The sequence below is a fragment of the Ornithorhynchus anatinus genome, chromosome 5 (genome assembly GCF_004115215.2).
Source record: "Ornithorhynchus anatinus isolate Pmale09 chromosome 5, mOrnAna1.pri.v4, whole genome shotgun sequence".
NCBI lineage: Eukaryota > Metazoa > Chordata > Mammalia > Monotremata > Ornithorhynchidae > Ornithorhynchus > Ornithorhynchus anatinus.
In genome coordinates this window covers 81,399,065-81,417,017 of record NC_041732.1, presented here as the reverse complement: position 1 = coordinate 81,417,017, position 17,953 = coordinate 81,399,065, and positions in this window count along the sequence as shown.

The following is a 17,953-nucleotide window of genomic DNA, read 5'->3' as shown; positions in this document are numbered from 1 at the left end:
CCTCATCTGTCAAATGGGGATTAACACGGTGAGCCCTATGTGGGACATGGACTAGGTTCAACTTGGTTTGCTTGTATTTACTCCAATGTTTAGTGCAGTGCCTGGCACATAGTAAGCTCTTAACAAATACCATAAGAGAAAAAGAAAGAGAGAAAGAAAGAAGGAGAAAGGAATGGATGGAATAACAGAACAGAGGAGAGGGGAAGAGAGGGAGATGATGGGCAAAAAAGCAAGAGAAGGGAGACGGAAAAGGAAAAACAGCTACGTTAGCTTGGTTTGCAGTTCAGTGAGCAGGAGGGTCGTCCTGGGAGGTTTCAACCTGCCTTGCCAAAGCGGGGCTGGGAGGGAGAGACCGGAGCAGTCGAGACAGTGCAGCCTCCACAAATGTCACAATATTGAAAAGATGGAGGCGGAGAGATCTGGGACAGCCCCTCCTGAGCAGAGGCGGCGGCAGATCTGAGAGCCGCTCCTTCAGACACACGGCGCCTCACCTCTTCTGTGTTTATTCCGTCTTGGTGTTTTCACGGGGGCTTTCTCCTGGTGTAGTCCACCTTTCCTCATGTTCCTGTTCTCCCACTTTCCACTATGAGGTTGTGGATCTTTCCGGGCTAGATATCAAGTCCTTTTTTTATCCTTTATTGTATTCATTCCAAGCACTCAGCACAGTAATCAATCAATCAATCAGTTATATTTATTGAGCACTTACTGTGTGCAGGGCACGTAGTAAGCAGGTAGAAAAGTACAACACAACAATGTAACAGAAATTCCCTGCCCACATCGAGCTTACAGTCTAGAGGGGGAGTACTTAGTAGACTTTGCACACAGTAAGTGCTCAATAATATGACTGAATGAGCATTTGGCAACAGAGGGCTCCCTCCCATGCCCCATAGCCCAGGCTTCCACTTTGGCTCTCCCAGAACCTTGAACCCACTTGGCCCACATCCCCTCTGTCTGTGTCTCTGTCCCTGTTCTGTCACTCTCAGACCCCATGTGGTTCTCAGCTCTGCTCATGCAGGAGGCCAGAATTCTGGTCACCTTAGGGAGGGGCGAGGGACAGAGATGAAAGAGAAGGAGGAGATGAAAGGAGGGCAGTGGCCATCATTGAAGCTAGCCCCCTTCTCCCCTCCACTGCCCCCCACTCAGGAGGGGGAAGTGAAAAGGAGGAGATCCACTCCCAAGTCCTCCGTCCTGAAGCAAAATTAATTACCCTGCCCAAATGTTATATATGGTATTTTTTGGAACCCAGCCAATCAGAGAAAAGATAGGAAAGGGTGAAGTGGAGCTAGGTAGCTGGGGAAGCAAGAACCCCTCCAGACATTCTGGTGAGGGAAAGAGGGTGCCGTGATCCTGGGAGGTGAGGATGCAGTGAAGGCTCAGAGTTGTGACCCTGGCTGGACACTGGGCACATGGAGGGATCTGGGAACTGATCTGGGGGTTAGGATAGTAATAATTTTGGTAATTATTAAGCACTTACTGTGTGCCAGGCACTGTTCTAAGTACTGGGGTGGTTACCAGCAAATTGGGTTGGAAACAGTCCCTGTCCCACTTGGGGCTCAAAGTCTCAATCCCCGTATTACCGATGAGGTAACAAAGGCCCAGAGAAGTCAAGTGATTTGCCCAAGGTCACACAGAAGACAAATGACAGAGCCGGGACTAGACCCATAACTGTTTGACTCCCAGGCCCGTGATCTACCTTCCTGGAAGGTTTGTGGGTCCAGAGATTAGGACTCCAGAATAAAAATGTTCCTGCTTTTTTTTAGTGGTATTTATTAAGTACTTACTATGTGCCAGGCACTGTACTAAGCCCAGGAGTAAATACAAGTGAATCAGGTTGGATACTGTTCACGTTCCTCCTGGGGCTCATACTCTTAATCCCCATTGTACAGATGACATAACTGAAGCACTGAGAAGTTTAGCGACTTGCTCAAGGCCACACAGCAGACAAGCAGTGGAGCCGGAATTAGAACCCAGATCCTTCTGACTTCTAGGCCCGAGCTCTATCCACTAGGCCACACTGCATCTCTTGAAGGGAAGGCAGCCCTGCCCACAGTCCATGAAGTGGGGGGCAGTGGGGAGACAATCCTGCCCCATCAGACTATGCAGTGTGGGGAGCTCCTGCTGAATCTGCAGCTCTCCTTGCCCTAGGCTGCTGAGTGTTGGAGAAAGGAGGGAAAACCAAATCTCATTCCTAGAATCCCTAGGATTGGAAGAAACTTCGAGAGGTCATTTGGTCCAGTTCCCCGCCTCCAGGCTGGTGAAATGTAAACCACCCAGGTATACTTTTTTCATTTGAGAAATTGAGACTCCATGCCCGTGCAGAGTAAATACGCCGACAGGGCTGATGGAACGGAACTTGGCACAGAGTCAGGGACTCAATAAGTAAACACTAATTGCCATCGATGTGGTGACTGTGGGCAGTTGAGTGACTACCTACCCACCCGTCAGTCTAACTGGCTCTGGACATTGTCCCTCTGCTCTTAGAATTCCGGGGTGGCTCAGACACTGAATCCGATAGATTAGGATACAAGAAACCTGGCTCCTATCTCAGAGACTCACATCTGTCTGGAAATCAGTCAGGGAGGTAAAAATCCAGCAGTACCCACAGGGCCCTGAGAGAGGGAGAGAGTGGGTGGAGGGGAAGGTCCAAAGCCTTGCCCGCTCCCTCCACCCCGCCACCATTCATTCGATCGTATTTATTGAGCACTTACTCTGTGCAGAGCACTTGGGAGAATACAATAATAAATGGATACATTCCCTTCCCACAAAGAGCTTACAGTCTTGCCACTTGTTTCCTGTGGAAAGGATCTGGGATGTGGTTGCCCATCCACCTCAGCATCAAACAAAATCTCCTCACCATTGGCTTTAAAGTTCTCCACCACTTTGCCCCCTCTTACCTCACCTCACTTCTCTCCTTCTACAACCCAGCCCGCACACTTAGCTCCTCTAGTGCTAAACTTCTCACTGTGACTCCTTCTCGCCTGTCTTGCCTCCAACCCCTAGCCCACGTCCTGCCTCCGGCCGGGAGAGCCCTCCCTCCCCTAAACCGACAGGCAATTACCCTCCCCCCCTTCAAAGCTTTACTGAAGACACAACAAGAAGCCTAAACCCCACTTTTCTTCATCTCCCACTTCCTTCTGCATCACCCTGACTTGCTCCCTTTGCTCTTTCCCCCCGCCTCAGCCCCACAGCACTTATGTACATAGCTATAATTGTATTTATTTGTATTGACATCTGTCTCCCCCCCTCTAAACTGTAAGCCTGTTATGGGCAGGGAATGTTTCGTTGTAGTGAACTCATTTATTCATTCATTCAATCATATCACCTACTGTGTGCAGAGCACTGCGTTGAGCACTTGGGAGAGTATAACAGAGTTGATAGACCTCTTTCATGCCCACAATGAGTTCACAGTCTAGAGGTATCCCCCAGCTAGATCCATCCATTTCCCCACCCCTGCCAGGGACTTTGGGCAAGCAACTGGCCCCAGGAGGCCTTGGGAGGCTGAGGAGAAAGTAGGAGGAGTTGGGCCTTACGGGGATCCTGATGAAATCAGGTTTTCCGCTCGTGACTCGGACCGGTTGTTCTTTCTGGGGCATTTTCCATCTTTCCCAGACAAGCTAATTTGGCTGGGGGCCTGGGGGCTTTCCTAGAAAAGAAGCATCTATGTCCCCGTTTCTCAAAGACTCCTTGAGACTCTCCTTCCCAGGGCCGCTGCAAACTCCCCAGACAGGCTGGTGGGTGGGAGGAGGATTGTAGGCCATTGAGAGGGAAATCCTCTTGGGTTAGAAGCTCCTGTTATCCATTAGACTCCCCAGGAATGGTGTGTGTTGGCGGGGAGAAGCCCGGGGGATCTGAGAGCATGTGAATTAGGCCCAGGTGTGGATTCCCAGGGAGGAAAATGTCGGGAACTAGGTTTCCTAGTTGCTTTTATTGAGAAGCTGAGGCCCGCCGCTGGGTGGGTTCTGTCTTCATTTTGGGGGCGTGTTTTAGAGGGACATAAAGGCAAGAGGTATTTTTCGGACTGAGAACCGCACCTGATACAGCCAGTGTTTACATGACCACTCAACAAGAGGCAGGATTTTCATGTGCCCAAGAAGCAGTTTGGCTTAGTGGTTAGAGCATGGGCCTGGGAGTCAGAAGGACATGTGTCCTAATTCCTGCTCCACCACGTGTCTGCTGTGTGATTTTGGACGTCACTTCTCTGTGCCTCGGTTACTTCATCTATAAAACGGGGATTGAGACGGTGAACCCCATGTGGAACAGGGACTGTGTCCAATCTAATTGGCTTGTATCTACCCCACTGCTTAGCACAGTGATTGACACATAGTAAGCGCTTAACAAACACCATAAAAAACAAATAAACAAGCAAATAAACCACTGAACAGTCCAGGAATCACTCCATCTAGCCCCTGGGCCAACAATGGACAACCACATTTCTGGCATTTGCAAAGCATGGGTTTAGCCCAATGTTCAGAGAAAGGGTCACTGTGCTCTTCTCTCTGCACTCCTCTCCCCACCCCACCACCAGCAAGTGATACCTAAAGCCAGGCAGGAGCCAGGGCAAATCCCCGGGTTGCCTAGCTGGCCCCTTGGTAAAGTTCCAAAGGAGTGACTCTCGGGCAGGGGGTTGGCAGGAGATATTTGAGCTAGGGTGAGGGCAGGGCCAGGGCAAGGGTGAATGGATGGGCAGCAGGGGGGTTGATATCAGGTGAGGGTGAGGGACAGAGAAGGGACAAGTGGATGGGCAGCAGAGGGCAATACCCAAATGAGGATGAAAGCCAGGGCAAGGGAAAGTAGATGGGCAGCGTGATGGGCATTGCCCAGGAAAGGGTGGAGGCCAGGACAAGAGCAAATAGGCAGCAAGGTGGGCAGTACCCAGGTGAGGCTGTGGTACAGGGCAGGGCCGACCAGATGGTAACCAGGATGAGCAGGCAGAGGCAAGTGTATGGGCAACAGGGTGGACAGTAACCGGGTGAGAGCCAAGCCAAGGGAGAGCAGATGGGCAGGATCGTGGGCAGTACCCAGGTGAGGGTGAAGGCCAAGGCAGGGGCAAAGAGATGGGCAGCTGGATGGGAAGTATCCAGGGGAGGGAGTGAGGGTCAGGGAAAGGGAGACCAGATGGGCAGGAGGGTGGGCAGTAACCAGGCAAGGGTGAAGGCAAGGGCAGGGGCAAGTGGATGGAGAGTATAATAATGTTGGTATTTGTTAAGCGCTTACTATGTGCAGAGAACTGTTCTAAGCACTGGGGTAGATACAGGGTAATCAGGTTGTCCCACATGAGGCACACAGTTAATCCCCATTTTACAGATGAGGTAACAGGTACAGAGAAGTTAAGTGACTTGCCCAAAGTCACACAGCTAAGTGGCAGAGCTGGGATGCGGACCCATGACCTCTGACTCCCAAGCCCAGGGCCTTTCCACTGAACCACACTGCAGCGACGGTGATGTTGAGGACCAAGGCCAGGCCGTGCAGATCGGCACCAGAGCCGGGGGTACCCAGTCGAGGTTAAGGGCAGAGGTAAGCATCAGAGCAAGTGATAGCCAGACGAGGGTAAGGGTAGGGGTAAACAGATGGGCAGCAGGATGGGCAGGGGCTAGGTATGAGCATGGAGAAACCAGCAGTTTCTACGGCCCCAGTTCATTGTCAAAACTCTCACCCTCCTTTGCTCCTGGGGGAGCTCCATTTTTTCAGCATGTCCAAAAGGAGGGGACGAGGGGACCATCAAGGCCCCTGAGCCCCTGCCCTTCCCAGGGATGTGGCCCGGAGGAGAGGGGGTGGCCCCCCAGGCCCCGGCTCAGATGCCTTGTTTGAAAGAGCCCCCATTTGGAGCCTGGTGCCCCCACAGCCAGGGGAATCGCAGTTCCAGTCCATTAGAAGGATCTGCCTTGCTCTTGCACAGATCTTCTCTCCGTCTCCTATCTATGATGGCGCACGGGCAACTAAACTCGGCCTCCCAAATTCCTTGGCGACAGCCCAAACTATTGCCGAGGATCCGAGCTGACCCTTGGCCTCTGGCCTTCACAGAGACCAGAACTGTCGAGGGAGCAGAGGGAAGCAAACTTCAGAGACCCTTCCCAGACCGTGCAAGCCTGGCTCCTCGGTTGGAACAACCCAGCTCTCCTGAGCAACCCCTTCCAATTGCCTCGTTTGCATAATCCCCACAATCCAGTGCAGGGAGAGATTTCCTCTGTGACATTAATTAGGTGATAAAATGTCCCAGACGGTAGAATTTGCTCCTGTTTTAAAACTGCCATTCAAAGTCATTTCTAATTCAGACAAAATATCAAGGAAGAAGAAGTTGAAACCCCAGCTCCCTCCGCTGCAGCTCAGATCCCCAGCTCCCCCGGCTCCCCCCTCACGCAAGCTGATGTGAAGCAGTTGAACTGCCCAAGCCAAGGGTAGGAAGAACTTGCCTCGTCCCAATTCAGAGGCCTGGCTTCCCTGCGAGGGAGGGGTTTCAATGTGCTATAAAGCAGACGGTAAGCGTTTAGAAATTAATCCTAGCGGAAAATAATACACTATTAGTTAATAGGCGGAATTGACAAACTGGCTTTGTTCCAATGCCATTTCAGCAACCCTCTCAACCTCTGAACGACTCTCCGGCTTCAGGCCCCATACTCTGTTAGGTTGCTGGAATCTCTAGCGCATCACTCCAGGAGTTCTCCTTCCAGACCCCGAACTCTTCCAGGTGATGGAGTCACCCAGGGAAGCGAAACTGCCAATCAGGGACCAGACCTCCCTCCACCATCATTTTTTTAATGGTATTTGTTAAGCATTTCTATGTGCCAGGCACTATAGGAAGTGCTGGGGTAGACACAAGCTAATATGACCCACATGGGATTCACAGTTTTAATCCCCATTTTACAGATGAGGTTACTGAGGCACAGAGAAGTTTAGTGAGTTGCCTAAGGTCACTCAGCAGGTAAGTGGCCATCATCTCTTTAGCCATTGCTTGATGATGACCACCAGCCGTGGGGTGGGGGGGGGGGGGAAGCCGGTGCCAGGGGGACATTTGTCTTTGGTGCCATTGTCTAAAATTGAGATCTAGAAAAGTAAAATGGCATGCTTTAGTCTCCTGGCAGGCAAGTGGCAGAACTGGGATTAGAATACAGTCCTCTGACTCCCGGACCCAAACTCTTTCCACTAGGCCACACTGCTTCTCTATTCCCAACAGGGAGAGTCGATCATCAATTGGGAACACCAAGGAACCCATCCAAGCCTAGTTTGGCCTATTGTTGCCCTCTCAACCTTTACATGCCCTGAAGCCGGGGCTGCTTTGCTTGTTAGCTTTCTGATGGAGGGCAGCCCTGCTGGGAGCCAATGGGAATTCACAGACTCTGTGGCATCTGTAAATAAAATAAAAACCTTTATACCTGTGGACACCATCACACTGAAAACTTGTGGACAGGGAATGTGTCCCCTTCTGTCTGTTGCATTTAGTACAGTGCCCTGCATCCAGCCATAGCTCAGTAAACACCATCGCTACTACAAATAATAGATGTGATATTAAAGTACTATGTGCCAAGCACGGAGGAAGACTCTAGGTTATCACGTCAGACACGGTCATTCATTCATTCAGTCGTATTTATTGAGTGCTTACTGTGTGCAGAGCACTGTGCTAAGTGCTTGAAAAGTACAAGTCAACAACAAAGAGAAACAATCCCTGCCCAAACTGGGTTTACACCACACGGGCTCATGATCTAAGTAGGAGAGAATGGCTGTGGAACCCCCACTTTACAGATGAGGTAAATGAGCCAAAGCAAAGTGAAGTGACTAATGCTGCTATTACTACAGAGAAGCAGCGTGGCTCAGTGGAAAGAGCCTGGGCTTAGGAGTCAGAGGTCATGGGTTCTAATTCCACCACCTCTCAGCTGTGTGACTTTGGACAAGTCACTTCACTTTTCGGTGCCTCCGTGACCTCAACTGTAAAATGGGGATGAAGACTGTGAGCCTCACGTGGGACAACCTGATTACACTGTATCTCCCCCAGCGCTTAGAACAGTGCTCGGCACATAGTCAGTGCTCAAAAAATACCAATATTATTATTATTACTATTTATGGCTACAGCTACTGCTACAACTACTGCTACCTGCTTGGCCTGGAGAAGCACCATGGGCTAGTGGTTAGTGCACGGACCTGAAGGTCAGAAGGTCACGGGTTCTATTCCCGGCTCTGCTGCTTGTCTGCTGCGAGACCCTGGGCAAGTCACTTCACTTCTCTGTCCCTCAGCTACCTCACCTGTAAAATGGGGATTAAGATTGTGAGCCCCACGTGGGACAGGGACTGTGTCCAACCCAAGTGGCTTGAATTCCCCCCTCAGCACTTAGTACAGTGCCTGGCACGTAGCAAGTGCTTAATAAATACCACAATTAATACTACTATTATTACTTATGCTGCTGCTACTGAGGGTTGGGGAATGAGGGAAACTTGACCAGCCAGATGAATGAAATGTGGGAACATTTGTGTGTGATAGAGGTTTGCAAGACAAAACCTACTGGGTCAAATTGTTTTCCTATCTAAGGGAGAAGGGAGGCCAGAACTCTTAGAACAAGGAGACTCTGTCTGATCTATCTTGTATCTACCACAGTGCTTGACACATAGTAAGTGCTTAATATGTATCATCATCCGGATGGGAAGCCCTGAAAGTCAATGAACTGAACTGAAACAACCTGAGATGTTTTCAAATGAGCAAGAGTTCTGCTCTTCAAGCTAATCATTTTTTGTGGTCTCTTCGGGTCATCAGCCCTTTTAGCTTTATTATTATTATTGTTATCATTATTATTATGATTTAAGTGCTTACTCTGTGCTAAGTATTTTACTAAGCGGTAGGGCAGATAGAAGATAATCAGGTTAGACAAGAGTCCCTGTCCCCAAGCAGGATCTGGTCCTAAGAAAGCGTAATGTCACTTTCCTCTTCACATAAGCAGAAACTCCTCAGCATTGGTTTTGAGGATCTTAATCAGCCCTCTTTCTCTTCCCTGCTTATCCTTGCTCCTTTCCCACTAAACCCAAGTTCGCTCACTTCGCTCCTCTCAACCCCGCTGGTCTTCATTCTCACTGCCGACCTCTTGCTCACATCCTCCTCCTGCCTGGAATTTACTACTGCTTGGCATCCGCATTCAATCAATCAACTGATGGTATTTATTGAGAGCTTAGCATGTGCAGAGCACTGTTCTAAGCACTCGGGAGAGGACAATACAATAGAGTTGGTAGACAAGTTCCGCGCCCGTAACGAGCTTCCAGTCTAGAGGGAGGGACAAGCATTAATATAAACCACCATATCTACCACCGTATTGTACTCTCCCAAGCTCCTAGTACAATTGCCTGCACACAGTAAAAGCTCAGTAAAAGCTACTGATTGATTGACAACCTCCTTCCCCATCTTCAAGGCCCTTCAAAAATCACTTCCCCTCCAGGAGGCCCTCCTTGATTAACCTCACCTCTCCCTACATTATTCAACCATAGTAATAATAATCCGTAGTATTTGTTAAACACTCACTTTGTGTCAAGTAAAGTACTAAGTGCTGAGGCAGATACAATAATAATAATAATGGTATTTGTTAAGCGCTTAACTGCCAGGCACTGTACTAAGCCCTGGCGAAGAGACAAGCAGATCGGGTTGGACAGTGCCTGTCCCAGGTGGGGCTCACAATCCCCATCCCCATCTTACAGATGAGGTAACTGAGGCACAGAGAAGTGAAGTGATTTGCTCAAGGTCACACACCACACAAGTGGCGGAGCTGGAATTAGAACACGTGACCTTCTGACTCCTAGGCCCGTGCTCTATCCGCTACGCTATGCTGCTACATAAAGGTAATCAGATCCCACATGGGCTACAATCTAAGGAGGAGAGAGAACAGGAATTGAATCCCCATTGTATGGGTGAAGAAACTTAGGCACAGAAAAGTTAAATGAGTTGCCCAAGGTCACACAGCAGGCAAATGGCAGAGAGGGGATTAGAACCCAGGTCCTCTGACTCCCAGGCCTGAACTTTTCTGCCAAGCCACGCTGCTTTTCTATGTCTTACCCATACTAACACATCAGCACTACCATATCACCTAAGCACTTGGGTACTCATTCCACCCTCCCAAATAGCACTTATGTCCATATCTAAGGAAATTCCTCTATCTGACCACAACCTCCTCACGTGCCTTCTCTCTCACACACTCTCTTCCCACAGTTCTGCCCTTTTCCCCACAGAGACCTCCAATCTTTTGACCCACTCCAATTTTCTAAAGGCAGCAAGCCCCATTTTTTAATGGTTTTTGCTAAGCGCTGTACCACGAGCTGGGGTAAATACAAGCCAATCAGGTTGGAAACAGTCCATGTCCCATATGAGGCTCACAATCTTAATCCTGGTTTTAGAGATGAGGTAAGCGAGGCACAGAGAAGTTAAGTGACATGCTCAGGGTCACACAACAGACAAGTGGCAGAACCGGGATTAGACCCTAGGTCCTTCTGATTCCCAGGCTTGTGCTCTTTCCGCTAGGCCATGTTGCTTCTCATTTGGTCTCCACACCCAAACTGTCTTCTCTTGATACACAAATCGACGCTCTTAACACTTCACTGAACTAGAATGTCTTCCTCCCCTGTCCCTCCACTGATCTTGTACCACTAATCCTAGTCCTGGTTCACTTCCGCAGGCCGCTACCTCTGCTCCTGTACATGAGCTGCGGAGCGCTGATGGAAGAAATCCAGACACTAGGCTGACCTCATCCATCTTGAATACATCCTCACCTCCTTTAATTCTGCCCTTTCCTTTGCAGGACTGAAGTTCTCCATCCTTATTGCCACCCATATTCATTGCTCACACCAGCTGTTCTAATCAGTCAACCAATTATATTTATTAAGCGCTTTTTTTGTGCAGGGCACTGTAGTAAGCACTTGGACAAATGCTATAACAGAGCTGATAAACACGTTCCCTGCCCACAAGGAATTCACAGTCAAGAGATGAGCTCACAGTCTGGGACGGGGTCCCGTCCAGTGTTCACATTTAGTCATTCAATCATATTTATCTATAGCTTACTGCATGCAAAGTACTATACTAAGCATTTGGGAGAGCACAACACAAAAACACATTCCCTGTGCACAACGTGCTCACGGCCTAGTGACGAGCTCAGTCCCTCTCTCCTCTTGTTCCTCCTCAACTCTCCCACTTTTCCCAGCAGTATCGCACGGGGAGATGTCCTGTCTCCTCTTAAAATCTATTCCCTCCACCTGCTCCTCTGACTCCATACCTTGCACCTAATCAAAACACTTGCCCCCTCCTTTTTCCCCCTCCCTGACTGCCTTCAGCTTTTTACTTCCAATGGCTTCTTCCCCACTGCTTTCAAACGTGTTCATATCTCCACAGGCCTAAAAAAAAAAACCTCTTCTGATCCCATGACTCCCTCCAGTTATCACCCACTTCCTCCTACCATTCCTTTCCAATATCCATGAGAGAGGTGTCTACACTCGCAGCCTCCACTTCCTGTCCTCCAATCTGACTTCCACCCTTTTCACTCCATGGAAACTGCCCTCCTTCTTGCCAAATCCAGTGACATCTACTCTGACCCAGTCCTCATCAACCTCTCAGTTGCCTTCGATACTGTCGACAATCCCAATCTCTTGAAAACATTATCCAACCTTGACTTCACTTCCTATATCTCCGACTGCTCATTTTCAAAACGTTTCTTTCATGGGATCCTCTGCCTCCCATCCTCTAACTGTGGGGGTGCCTAATTCCGGGTGCCCTTCTGTTCTCCATCTACATCCACTCCTTCGGAGAACTCATATGCTGGCACTGTTTCAACTACCATCTCTCTGAGGATGATTGCCAAATCTAGCTCTCCCAGACCTGACCTCTCTCCTCTGCAGGCTCTCATTTCCTCCTGCCTTCAGAACATCTCTACCTGGATGTCCTGCCGGTGTCTTAAACTCAAAATGTCCAAAAAGAACTCCTCATCTACCCACACAAACCCTGACAGTCCTTCCTCTGTCATTCCCTCCTACTTAGACTGTGAGCCCTATGTGGGACAGGGTCTGTGTCCAACCTGGTTAACTTGTAGCTATTCCAGGACTTAGAACAGTGCTTAGTACATAGTAAGCGCTTAACAATTACCATAATTACTATTATTATTTCCCATCACTGAAGACAATACCACTATCCTCTCTATCTCACAAGCCCATAACCTCAGTATTATTATAATAATAATGATGATGGCATTTGTGAAGCGCTTACTATGGGCAAAGCATTGTTCTAAGCACTGGGGAGGGTAATAATAATAATAATAATGATGATGGCACTTAGCGCTTACTATGTGCCAAGCACTGTTCTAGTGCTGGGGGAGATTCAAGGTAATCAGGTTGTCCCACATGGGGCTCAAAGTCTTAATCCCCATTTTACAGATGAGGTAACTGAGGCCCAGAGAAGTGAAGTGACTTGCCCAAAGTCACACAGCTGTGAGGTTCAGTGGAAAGAACCTGGGCTTCGGAGTCAGAGGTCATCGTTTCGGATCCCGGCTCTGCCACCTGTCAGCTGGTCACTTCACTCCTCTGGGCCTCGGTTACCTCATCTGTAAAATGGGGATTAAAACCGTGAGCAAAAACCTGATCACCTTGCATCCCCCAGTGCTTAGAACAGTGCTTTGCAGATAGTAAGCGCTTAACAAATGCCACCATTTGCTTTTTAAGTGGCTGAGCTGGGATTTGAACCCATGACCTCTGACTCCCAGCCCGTGCTCGTTCCACTGAGCCACGCTGCTTCTCTTCTCTTCAACTCATCTCTCTCATTCAACCCACATATTCAGTCTGTCACCAAACTTCACTTAAATCCTCCCTCTTGTCTCCATCCAAAATGCTACTACGCTCCAAACACTTATCCCATCCCATCTTGACTACTACATCAACCCCCTCTCTGACCGCCTTGTCTCCTGTCTCTTCCCCCTCTAGTCCATTCTTAGATCTGCTGCCTGTATCGTTTTCCTTAAAGAAGTTCAGTTCCTATCACTCCATTCCTCAAAAACCTCTAAATTGTTGCTCATCTACCTCTGCTTTCAACAGAAACTCCTTACCGTTGGCTTTAAGGCATTCAATCACCTCTCCTCCTCCTCCTCCTCATCTCACTGATCTCCTACTAGAGCCCAGCCCACACACTTCACTCTCCTAATGCCAACCTACTCACTGTTCTGCAATCTCATCTATCTCGCAGCCGACCCCTTGCCCACATCCTCCCCCTTGCCTGGAACTCCCTCCCCACCTATAGATGCCAAGCCACCACTCCCACCACTTTCAAAGCCTTACTAAAATCACATCTCCTCTAAGAGGCCTTCCCCAATTAAGCCCTCTTTTCCCCTACTCGCCCTTCCTCCCTCCCTATGTCCTTGGATCTGCACCCTTTCAACATTTGAACATTTGAAGCAGCGAGGCTCAGTGGAAAGAGCCCGGGCTTGGGAGTCAGAGGTCGTGGGTTCTAATCCCAACTCTGCCGCTTGTCAGCTGGGTGACCTTGGGCAAGTCACTTCACTTCTCTCTGCCTCAGTTACCTCATCTGTAAAATGGGGATGAAGACTGTGGGCCCTAAGTGGGGCAATCTGATTACCTTGTATCTACCCCAGCGCTTAGTACGGTGCTTGGCACATAGTATGCGCTTAACAAAATCATTAAAAAAAAAGTCCTCAGAAAGAAGATCGGCCAACTACAGCTTCGTGTGGGGCTGAGGGTGGATTCAATATCAAATAATAATGTTGGTATTTGTTAAGTGCTTACTATGTGCCAAGCACTGTACTAAGCGCTCCGGTAAATACAAGGTAATCAGATTGTCCTACTTTGGGCTCATAGTCTTCATCCCCATTTTACAGATGAGGTAACTGAGGCACAGAGAAGTTAAGTGACTTGCCCAAGGTCACACAGCTGACAAGCGGCAGAGTTGGGATTAGAACCCATGACCTCTGACTCCGACATTATTATTTGATATTGAATCCACCCTCAGCCCCACACAAAGCTGTAGTTGGCTGATCTTCTTTCTGAGGACTTTTTTTTTTAATGGTTTTGTTAAGCACTTACTATGTGCCAAGTACCGTACTAAGCGCTGGAGTAAATACAAATGAATCAGTTTGGACACAGTCCATATCCTACATAAGACTCAGTTTTAATCCCCATTTTCCAGATGAGGTAACCTGATGCACAGAGAAACGAAGAAGTGACTTACCCAAGGTCACACAGCAGACAAGCGGTGGAGTCAGGATTAGAACCCAGGCCCTTCTGACTCCCAGGCGCGTGATATATCCACTAGGCCACGCTGCTTCTCACGGGACTTGACATTGTGGCCAGCTAGCAACATCCTTCCTTTGACTTGCTGGGGTGTAGACAGGGGAAGGGAGAGGGCAAAAAACAGCCAAATCCTGTGATGCTTCTGAGAAGCAAAAGAGAGGTTGCTTCCTTTCCCACTTCAGTCATCATGGAACAGCTGCTTTGTAGACAGAGATCATGTCTTCCAGCTTTATGGTACTGAACTCTTCCGAGCGGTTAGTACAGTGCTCTGCACACAGTAAGCGCTCGATAAATATCATTGATTGATGATCATCAGTAACAATAATAATGGTATTTATTAAGCACTTACTATGTGCCAGGCACTGTTCTAAGCGCTGGGTTGGATCCAAGCAAATCAGCTTGGACACAGTCCCTGACCCACTTGGGGCTACCAGTCTCAATCCCCATTTTCCGGATGAGGTAACTGAGGCCCAAAGAGAAGTGACTTGCACAAGGTCACACAGCAGACAAGCGGCAGAGCTGGGATGAGAACCCACAACCTTCTGACTCAGGCGCGTGCTCTACTCTCTATGCCACGCTGTTTCTCAATCAAGCAAAGATATTTATTGAGCGGTTACTGTGTGCAGAACAGTAATAATAATAATAATGTTGGTACTTGTTAAGCGCTTACTATGTGCAGAGCACCGTTCTCAGCGCTGGGGTAGATACAGGGTAATCAGGTTGTCCCACGTGAGGCTCACAGTCTTAATCCCCATTTTACAGATGAGGGAACTGAGGCACAGAGAAGTGAAGTGACTCGCCCACAGTCACACAGCTGACAAGCGGCAGAGCCAGGATTTGAACCTATGACCTCTGACTCCCAAGCCCATGCTCTTTCCATTGAGCCATGCTGCACATTGCTGCAGTGCACAGTACTTAGCGCTTGGGAGAGTGCAATAGAATAGAATTAGCAGACATGTTCCCTGACCATAACGAGCTTACAGTTCAGAGGATGGGGTAGCAACATGAGTTCTTGGGGGGCTAAGAGCCCCTGAGACCTCCATCCTCTCTGCTCCCCCTCCGCCCTCTGCTCCTCCCCCTTCCCCCTTCACCTCCCCTCAGCAAAGCCCCCTTTCCCTCCGCTCCTCCCCCTCCCTCTCCTCCTCCCTCTCCCCCTCCCCTCAGCACTGTGCTCATTTGTATATATTTTATTAAGTATTTGTTAAGTGCTTACTATATGCAGAGCACTGTTCTAAGCGCTGGGATAGATACAGGGTAATCAGGTTGTCCCACGTAAGGCTCAAAGTCTTAATCCCCATTTTACAGATGAGGTAACTGAGGCACAGAGAAGTGACTTGCCTACAGTCACGCAGCAGACAAGCTATGACCCTATTTATTTTGCTAATGAGGTGTACATCCCCTTGATTCCATTTATCGTGATTGTGTTGTCTTGTTTTTGTCCGTGTGTCTCCCCCGATTAAACTGTGAGCCCGTCAATGGGCAGGGATTGTCGCTATCTGTTGCCGAATTGTCCATTCCAAGCGCTTAGTACAGTGATCTACACACAGTAAACCGGGCTTGGGAGTCAGAGGCCATGAGTTCGAATCTCCAGGCTCTGCCGCTTGTCAGCTGTGTGACTGTGGGCAAGTCACTTCACTTCTCGGTGCCTCAGTGACCTCATCTGTAAAATGGGGATTAAGACTGTGAGCCTCACGTGGGACAGTCTGATTACTCTGTATCTACTCCAGCTCTTAGAACAGTGCTCTGCACATAGTAAGCGCTTAACAAATACCAACATTATTATTATTATAGTAAGCGCTCAATAAATACTATTGAATGAATGGATGGATGGATGAATGAATGGGTGAACTAAAGCAGCCTGGTGCCCAGAGAGGGGTCCCTTCCTGGAAAAGGTCACGGTTTCTTGGGGGGGTAAAGGGGGTTGTGTTTGCCCCACTGACCTCCCAGCGGAGGCCCAGAGGATGCCCTGGGCCTGGTGCGGCGGCAGCTATCTCAGTCCGGCGCCACGAGGTGGCGCCCTGAACACTCTCTGGCCCAGGAACCGAGGCAGGGGATTGACCCGCTTGTCGTCCATGCCTCGAGAGCCCCGGAGGCCTCTGGGATTTAATAATAAATAATAACAATGCTGGTATCTGTTAAGAGCTCACTATGTGCAAAGCACTGTTCTAAGCGCTGGGGGGATACAAGGTGATCGGGTTGTCCGACGTGGGGCTCACTGTTTTCATCCCCATTTTACAGATGAGGTCACTGAGGCACTGAGAAGTGAAGTGACTTGCCCAAAGTCACACAGCTGACAAGTGGCAGAGGCGGGATTAGAACCCACGACCTCCGACTCCCAAGCCTGGGCTCTTTTCACAGAGCCACGCTGCTTCTCAGAGCCTCGCTGCCAAGCCGGGGTGGCGAGAACCCACCGATTCTGCGGAAGCCACCACTGCAGCAGTGAACCTGGTGAACTAATTGATTAATGATGGTATTTGTTAAGCACTTACTATGTGCCAGACACTGTATTAAGTGCTGGGGTCGATGCCTGCAAATCGCGTTGGACACAGTCCCTGTCCCGTGCGGGGCTCACCGTATCAAATACCCATTTTACAGATGAGGTAACCGAGGCACAGCGAAGTAAAGTGACTTGCCCAAGATCACGCAGCAGACACGTGGCAGAGCCGCAATTAGGACCCATGGCCTCTGACTCCCAGGCCTGTGCTCTGTCCACTACGCCCCCTTCACCTCCTTTGGCCACCCACTCCTCCCCGGGATGACTCCCAACTTCCGGTCAGGGGATACTGCATGAACATCTGGGGAATTCCAGGGAATTGAGAAACAGTCTGAGTTCCTATCCCTGCTCCGCCACTTGTCTGCCGGGCGATCTTGGGCAAGTCACTCAATTTCTCTGTGCCTCAGTTCCCTCATCTGTAAAATAGGGATTAAGATTGTGAACCCCATGTGGGACATGGACTACATTCAACCTGATTATATTGTATCTACCCCAGTGCTTACTACAGGGCCTAGTACACAGTAAGTGCTTAACAAATGCCATTAAAAAACAATCCCACTTCTTTCCCAGAGACTGGTGGAAAAGACTTGTCCAAATTCTGGTCTCACCTAGCCTAGGCTATTGCATCAGTCTTGTCTACAGCCCTCCCAGTCTCCAGCCTCTCCCATCTCCAATATATACTACTTGTTGATGCTGTCCTTATCATCTTCCTGAAGTGTCTCTTGGCACACATCTCTCCTCTTCTCTGGCTCCCTGTGTCTCTGCATCAAACCAAAACTCCTCACAGTTGAATTCAAGGCTGTTCACCATCTGGCTTCTCCTTACCTATCTGCTCTCTTCTCTCCCTAGTCCCCCAACTGGCTGTCTTTGCTCCTCCCAAGCCAACCTTCTAGCTGCACCTTTCTCTCGACTCTCCCCCCTCAGTCCCTCCACTCCCGCTGTTTGTTCCCCTTCTTGGAACTCCCTCCCTCCCCACTTCAGACAACCCACAGCTCTGCCCGTATTCAAATCCCTCCTGGAATCTCATCACACCAAACCTCTCCTGATGAATATCCCAGTCCCCTGAACCTGCCATCCATTCAGCCATCACTACCATTTATGAACTTATTTAAATATATATATATATATACCTACTCTATTTCTTTTAATGGTATTATAAATATTTTGTGTGACTTTGGGCAAGTCACTTAACTTCTCAGTGCCTCAGTTACC